This window comes from Ovis canadensis, chromosome 9, assembly GCF_042477335.2.
Source record: "Ovis canadensis isolate MfBH-ARS-UI-01 breed Bighorn chromosome 9, ARS-UI_OviCan_v2, whole genome shotgun sequence".
Classification (NCBI taxonomy): Eukaryota; Metazoa; Chordata; class Mammalia; order Artiodactyla; family Bovidae; genus Ovis; species Ovis canadensis.
Genome location: NC_091253.1, coordinates 27,811,247 through 27,819,475, shown reverse-complemented (window position 1 = coordinate 27,819,475; position 8,229 = coordinate 27,811,247). Strand labels below are relative to the sequence as shown.

General features: G+C 38.5%; 1 protein-coding gene across 1 annotated transcript in view; it reads right to left on the bottom strand.

Moving 5' to 3' along the window:
* Positions 1–2,963: 2,963 nt before the first annotated feature.
* The window catches only part of LOC138446318 (ninein-like protein), a 39,820-nt gene continuing 34,554 nt past the window's right edge, over positions 2,964–8,229 (bottom strand). Inside the window, exons 16-17 of the mRNA XM_069601191.1 lie at positions 4,339–4,385; positions 2,964–3,205 (exon numbers count right to left, since the gene is read on the bottom strand). The gene's annotated coding sequence lies outside the window, so the exon portion shown is untranslated. The remainder of the gene's footprint in view (positions 3,206–4,338; positions 4,386–8,229) is intronic.

Sequence of the window (8,229 nt, the reverse complement as noted above, 5' to 3'; positions counted from 1 at the left end):
ATCTTTCACTTTCATTAAGAGGCTCTTTAGTTTTTCTTCACTTTCCGCCATAAGGGCGGTATCATATGCATATCTGAGATTATTGATATCTTCCCAGCAATCTTGATTCCAGCTTGTGCTTCATCCAGCCCAGCATTTTGCATGATGTACTCTGCATATAAGTTAAATAAGCAGGGTGACAATATAAAGCCTTGACGTACTCCTTTCCCGACTTGGAACCAGTCTGTTGTTCCATGTCCAGTTATTGCTTCTTGACCTGCATACAGATTTCTTAGATGCACGTCAGGTGATCTAATATTCTCATCTCTTTCAGAATTTTCCAGAGTTTTTTTGTGATCCACACAGTCAAACGCTTTGGTGTAGTCAATAAAGCAGATGTTTTTTCTGGAACTCTCTTGTTTTTTCGATGATCCACTGAATGTTGGCAATTTGACCTCTAGTTTCTCTGCTTTTTCTAAATCCAGCTTGAACATCTGGAAGTTCAAGGTTCACATACTATTGAAACCTGGCTTAGAGAATTTGAGCACTACTTTGCTAGTGTGTGAGATGAGTTCAATTTTGTGGTAGTTCGAACATGTTTTGGCATTGCCTTTCTTTGGGATTGGAATGAAAATGGACATTTTCCAGTCCTGTGGCCACTGCTGAGTTTTCCAAATTTGCTGACATGCTGAGTGCATCACTGTAATAGCATCATCTTTTAGGATTTGAAATAGCTCAACTGGAACTTCATCACCTTTACTAGCTTTGTTTGTAGTGATGCTTCCTAAGGCCGTGACTTCACATTCCAGGATGTCTGGCTCTAGAGGAGTGATCACACTTTTGTGGTTATCTGGGTCATGAAGACCTTTTTTGTACAGTTCTTCTGTGTATTCTTGCCACCTCTTCTTAATATCTTCTGCTTCTGTTAGGTCCATATCATTTCTGTCCTTTATTGCACCCATCTTTGCATGAAATGTTCCCTTGGTATCTCTAATTCTCTTGAAGAGATCTCTAGTCTTTCCCATTCTATTGTTTTCCTCTATTTCTTTGTATTGATCACTGAGGAAGGCTTTCTTATCTCTCCTTGCTATTCTTTGGAACTCGGTATTGAGGCGGGTATATCTTTCCTTTTTTCCTTTGCCTTTCACTTCTCTTCTTTTCACAGCTATTTGTAAGCCTTCTCAGACAACCATTTTGCCTTTTTGCATTTCTTTTTCTTGGGGATGTTGTTGATCACTGCCTCCTGTACAGTATCATGAACCTCCATCCATAGTTCTTCAGGCACTCTATCGGATCTAATCACTTAAATCTACTTGTCACTTCTACTGTATAATCATAAGGGATTTGATTTAGGTCATACCTGAATGGCTGCAAAGAATGTAATCAATCTGATTTCAGTATTGACCAGCTGGTGATGTCCATGTGTAGAGTCTTGTCTTGTGTAGGTGGAAGAGGGTGTTTGCCATGACCAGTGCGTTCCCTTGGAAAACTCTGTTAGCCTTTTCCCTGCTTCGTTTTGGACTCCAAGGCCAAATTTGCCTGTTACTCCAGGTATCTCGTGACTTCCTACTTATTCATTCCATTCCCCTACAATGAAAAGGACATCTCTTTTGGGTGCTAGTTCCAGAAGGTCTTGTAGTTCTTCACAGAATGTTTAACGTCAGCTTCTTCAGCATTAATGGAATTCCTGGGAGTTGACATACTACTTAATAAATGATAGGGAGTAGGAGAAAAAGGCATCTTCTAAATAACAGGTGACTTGGGCGAGGCACTTATGGGAGAACAAATAACATTTAGGAAGGATAAATGGTACCTTAGGAGGATATATGGGAGTTAGGGGAGTTTTGTGATAATGTCTGTTTGTCTGGTGCTTTCTCCAAAAAAAAAGTCTTCTAAGACTTTTTCCAAAAAGCAAAGCAAAAATAGATAGATTGGTAGACAGGTAAAGATAAGGTGAAAAGTCTTAGGCATATCTTATTTATCCAGAGGAACTTTCTCTAATTTTAACACTGTCTCCAAAAGTAAACCAAAAGTCAACTAAAACTGACTCAAATGCATTCTTTTCTATAGTTGAATAATACACAGCTTCTTTATCCATTCATCTGTTGATGGACATCTAGGTTACTTCCATGTCCTAGCTACTGTAAGTAGTGCTGCAATGAACACTGGGGTACATGTATCTTTTTGGAATTTGCTGTATGATGCAGGGAACCCAACGTTGGTGCTTAGTGATAACCTAGAGGGGTCGAATGGGGAGGGAGGTTCAAGAGGGAGGGGCCACACGCATACCTATGGCCAGTTCAAGTCAATGTTTGGCAGAAACCATCACAATATCGTAAAGTAATTATCCTCTAAGAATAAAAATTATAAAAAGTTAATTCATTTAAAAGGCAAAAACTCAGGCAAATCTTATTTCTCCATGAGGAAAGGCCTATGAATCTGTGTTTAAAGTTACATATAGTAAGTTTATGCCACTATTAACAACTGTAACACATCAAAACATTGACAGAAGCCGTAACAGCAGTATCTAAATATCTAGGTAGTGATAAAAACTGGAAAGTACAAAAATGCTATCAATCAACACCACTAAATATGAATGACAAGTCTGCCTGTTTGGGTGCTGTTTAAATAGCTGGTATTAGAGCTCAGTCTGAGTTTGTAAAGGGCGTCCCTGGTGGCACAAATGGCAGAATCCACCTGCAATGCAGGTGACCTTGGTTTGATCCCAGGATCTGGAAGATCCCTTGGAGAAGGGAATGGTTCCCCACTCCAGTATTCTTGCCTGGAGAATACCATTGACAGATGAACCTGGTGGGCTACAGTCCATGGGGTCACACAGAGTCAGACACAATGGAGTGACTAATACTAACACTTAGAATCTGGAAAACTCAACAGTGCTGATGTTTAAATCTGCTAAAAAGTTAAGTTAGATGCAGAGAAACATCACTTAAAACGCTATATAAATTTCCATCACATACACATAATACAGAGATATTTTCCTTTAATAAGGATTTTCTCATTATGTATAATGGGAAACAATGAAATGTCATGGAAACGGTCCAGTAGAGAAACTTTTCCTATTTATCTTTCTAAATCCTGTATTTTTCCTTTCAACTCTGTATATCTTGTTCTTCTGTTTACAAAAGTAGGTCATCACACACATTTGACCCATCTGTAGATCCTCGAGAAGACACTCTAAAGGCATCAGACGCAAACTGGGCATCAACTGAAAGAAAAGGAAAGAATTATATTCTTTACCTAAAATACTTGGGTTAACTGAGATTAGTAAAACAAACAAACAAACAAAAAACCTGAGACCTTTCCTAGGATTCTGAAAAATGAAATATATCTATAGATGACACAACATAAAATACTAATCAAGATTACAATTTTATCATCTGCTTATGGTTGCAGTGGGGCTGAGTATCAGAGCTCCTGTTTTCTCATTCTTCATTCATGTACTCATGCAATTGAGTGAACTGATGAATACTCATGTATTCATGCAAAGGTTCTGTGACAAGCACTGGAATTACAAGATGAAGGTGACCCAGTCCACCCTGAAAAATGATATGCCCTAAACTGGAAAAAACAAACAGGCAATGTCCGTACAGAGTCACAAATACTAAGATATAAAAGACGGCACAAGGAACACTCAGGAGGGGAAGCCAGCTTTGTGTCAATACTGCCAGCTTTTTGGTGGAGGTGACATGTATGTAGCCACCTGAAGGACAGGAAAAAGCACAAGAGACAGAGGGGAGAGGCACGTACAGAGAGCGGAGGTGAGCAGGCGACTCTGTGGGTCCTACACAGCCCGGCTGGTTAGACGCAGAGCTAAGCTAGTTAAACGGCAGAGTAAGCTGGTAAAGAGATAAGGCCAACTACTTTGGCAGGACCCAAACGTGGGTGTTTGGAGCATTTCTTGAGGGTAAAAGAGAAACTGGTGATGTACCAAGTGACAGCTACACAAACATGACTGCTTGAGTCTGGGTTTCCTAGCCTTAACCACTACCAGACACTTGGGAAGTTGATGAACGCCACGTTTTCTGAGAATAGTGTCGGGGTGGAGGAAGACAGCTCCACAGGGATGGAGGAAGAAGAAGAAGGATACAGCTAGAAATAAAAAGAAATACACAGACCTTCAGAGACTGTTTTTCAAGCCATGGTACATGATGAATACATGAAGAAGGATATTTTTCACTATGACTGCTCATGTTTTCACATTTTTCATTAGCTATGTATAAAAAAAAAATTTTAACATAGCATCTGTTATCCAAACAATGGAAAGAGATGCCATTTATTTTTTACAATGTATTTCAGAAATCAATGTCTAAATTTAATTCACACATTTTGGCAACATACCTTCTCTTTGTTCTCCAGCTATGCTCCTGGTCCAACTCCCGTTGGATCTGAAATAAGTCAAATATTTATCTTTAAGATAAACAAGTTATATGTTTATAACTTATTAAATGTGACTTTTAAATAAAACTTTTGGAGACTAGACCTAACCTGACGATTACCTCAGTAGAAAAAGAAAATCACATAAAAAAAAAGAAAATGAATTTCTACTTATTCTGCTTATAGATAACAGAGAACATATATATGGAATGCTATTTAATCTGATGAAAGTACAATAAATATCAGTCTATCAAGTACACATAATTTCAGAGAATTAGGGAATGACCCACAATCCTCGGAATGACCCACAAGATGACTATCTTTTCCCCTAAAAGCTCCTGGCCTAAATATGTACTTCTGAGACTTTATTTTGATTTTTAGGTGAGGATCCTGTTCGAATGGAGGAAGTAGTTTGAGTCGAATGTTAATAAGGAGAACACATCTGTGATTTTCTTTAAACTTTTCCATATAACGAAAACACAGAAAGGTGAGAAAATTATATACAAGAAAACAATGTGCCAGCAAGATTTAATTCTGAAAATGTTTAGCGAGAAGGATTCTCTCATAAGTGTTAGTTTCCAAACTACGTCCCATAGAAGGGGAAAATTGAACAAGACGACTTAAGAATAATTCAAGAGGATGGTACCAGTTTTAAAACACAGTGTTTTCTTTTCTTCATAATGGTCTTTTTACCAATTGGTCTTATAAGTAAAAGGATTCTCTAGTGAGAATCATTCTGAAAGGTCAATTTAGTGATAACTGTGATGGAAACTGAAATATTTAAAGGGAAAACAAGTGCCCCCTTCCTTCCAGAAATCTACAAAACTACCTGCTCTAAGGGAGGTAGAGGACACACATAAGCTGTATAGATCCAAAATGTAATGTGCAGTGAAAGTGAGTTCAAGCAGATGAGAGATCAGCAAATGAACCTGCAGACATAGGCTGCCTTCCTTCCACTTCTCTGCGAGCTCCCAGCTCACGCTGTCTGCAGGCTCCTGCTGATGCTGCTCTGCTTGCCTGTGCTCCACCATATCCATTTCTACGTGGCTTCTGAGGGTCACTGCTTCTTGCTCCAACTTCTTTTTCTTCTCTCTAGTTTTTTACATTTCTTTGGCATTAGTTTCATAGATAACAACTCCTGTTGAAAAACTTGATTTTTTTGCATCCAGGTGCACATTTTGAAGACGCAGTTTCCAGCTCTGCTGGAAAATCATTAGTCTTCAAGAATAAAATGATACTGTGTGCTAATGAAGAAAGGGGACTGAGCACAGCCTAACTCAAACCCAGGATCAAATAAATATGATGCTATCTGTATTGTAGACTGTAGGACCAGGGATTACTCAGAGAATCAAGAAAGAAGTTCAAACCACCAAGAGTCACAAAATATATTCTTCACTGCCATCTTTGTCACACAACAATTGCACTTGATTTTAGACTTTTATTGTTCTACAATAATACTTTTCTATCTTTCCTCATAAAAGGACTACAAGTCACCTCTTAGTAGAATGGCTCTTAATTGCCCCCCATCTTAATGTCCCAGGATTTTAAAGAAGTTTGAGGGATACTATATTGAGTTATCTAGGGCTAAGTTAATAAGCCCCTCCCAAAAGAAGACTGTGATAATAAGACTCTAATTAATAAATCTTATAAATATGGATTCTAATCCCATAAACCTTTTTTCTGAAGTACAAAGACTCTTTGCTAATTTGAATTGCATTCCAAAGGGAATTATTTGCAAAGTTAAAGAAATCCCATTTCCTAACAGTTTACAGCGATGATCCACACATTTTTCTGAACAGTAACAACAAAAATTGCCTCATTCTTGTAATCCTTTGTTACTGTCCATTTATGCAAGACAAGTGCTGTGCATATCAATAAATATTCCCTGTTACACCAATGTATACTTAGCCAAGATTCCCCCTCATGGAAGAAATGTCAACAGTGTAAAATTAGGGGCTAAACTGTTCCTCAGAGACTAGGTAACAAGCACTGGTGTGAAAAGGCTCCAAGAGCTGGACAGTCACGAAAGCTCCATGAAGGAGGAGAGACTGGGCGCCAGGTCTGAAATGATGAAGGACCACCCAAGAGGAAAAGAGACTGTAAAGACAGAAACGACAGTCTGAGCAAGGGCCTAGAAAAAGGGGAAATCAGCCAGCTAACTCTGAGGATAAGATCCCACCACAGGGAAACAAAAACGTGCACACAGAATCCTGGAAATCAATGTTCACAACAGCATTATTAATAGTCCCAAAGCGGAAACAACCCAGAGCTCCATCAAGTGATGATGGATACATGGCTTAGTTTACTGTTCACAACCCACAGAAATGGAAGACCTGATACTTGTTATCACACGGATGAACTGTGAAAACATGACATCAAATGAGCAAAGCTAATCCCAAAGGAGCATATTGCATGATTCCATTTATATAAAGTACTGAGGACAGGATTGTCTAGAGAGACAGATATTAGACTTGGGGTTTCCTAGGGCTGAGGGAGATGGGAGGCCACGGTTGGTGGCTAAGGGATGCAGGGTTTCTTTTAGGGGGTGATGGAAATGCTCTAAAATTGACCGTAGTCACTGGTTACACCTCTCTAGACTGAGAGACACTGAACTACACATGTTGAGTGGGTAAATTCTATGATACATCAATTATATCTCAATAGCTTTTTTAAAAAGTCCAATGGCAGGATTCAGATAATCTTCTTAATTCTCTAGTTTGGATGTATGTATTCTACACCATCTGAGTACCTCCATGCTTTTACAATATCCTTAAAATGAAGAGGAAAGAAGGCAATGCCTAAATTTCAACTGGTTTGTGTAATATCCTTTCTGCACAAGTCATTCTGAAATCCATGACATAAATATATACAGAACTCTACAGCCATTCACAAAAGGCAAGATGAGAAATGATAATTTTCTGAACATTCCATTAAACTAATATTATCCTCTGATTTTAACCTGGCTTGCCTCATCATGGTAATACAGCGATCACTTTAGAAAGTATTAAAAAAGGCTCTCAACTTCTGTGAATAATGAGGCACAATTCTCAACTTTCCTAAGGGTAAATAATATAAGAAAAAAGTAATATAATGCAAATGGCGGGATGAAAGTCAGAGTTTAAGAAACGAGTGCATTATAAAGATAAGAAAATTGTAGTAAGTTACTTGTAACAAAAATACAGAAGAAAGCTGACCATGAAAATGAGTGTCCTAAAACACTTTATCCTACATATTAACTGTTAACATGTTCAATTTCATACATATGCGACTTGTGAGTTGATGTAGCTGTAGTAGTTCACAATTGTTCTTCAAATCCTGTGCCTCAGCTTCTAACTTAGCACAACATGACATGACTTTCAGTGAAGCCTCCAACATAGACTGCTTTTTTACAGCGTCATCCAGTTCTTGTTGAAGTTGTCTCACAACTGCCTAATAAGATGCTCTGTCACTGAGTTTATCAAATCACTTTACTATTATGTTAATAATAGATAACTCCAACATATGGACTTTGAAAACTATCACCACAGACAGCAACTCACCTTCTTTTTCCTCCTCACTGAATCTGGTTACAGACACAGAAGGGGCCACCTTCCAGCCTTCCTGATATTAAGTTACTCAGACAAAGGATGTGGCCCCACTGTCCATGCCCTGCCCTCCCAATAAATCTGCAGAGCTTCACCACCTCAAGTCCAGAAAGAAATGAGTGTGTAGGTGAGAAAAGTGATGGAAAATTCCACACTGTGGAAACATTTTCCTTTCCTTTTTTATTAGAAGCTTTGATTAACTCAGAGATCTTCACATATTCCAACCAGCGCTCAGATCTTTCCAATAGATTCCTACCTCAGCAGAAAAATG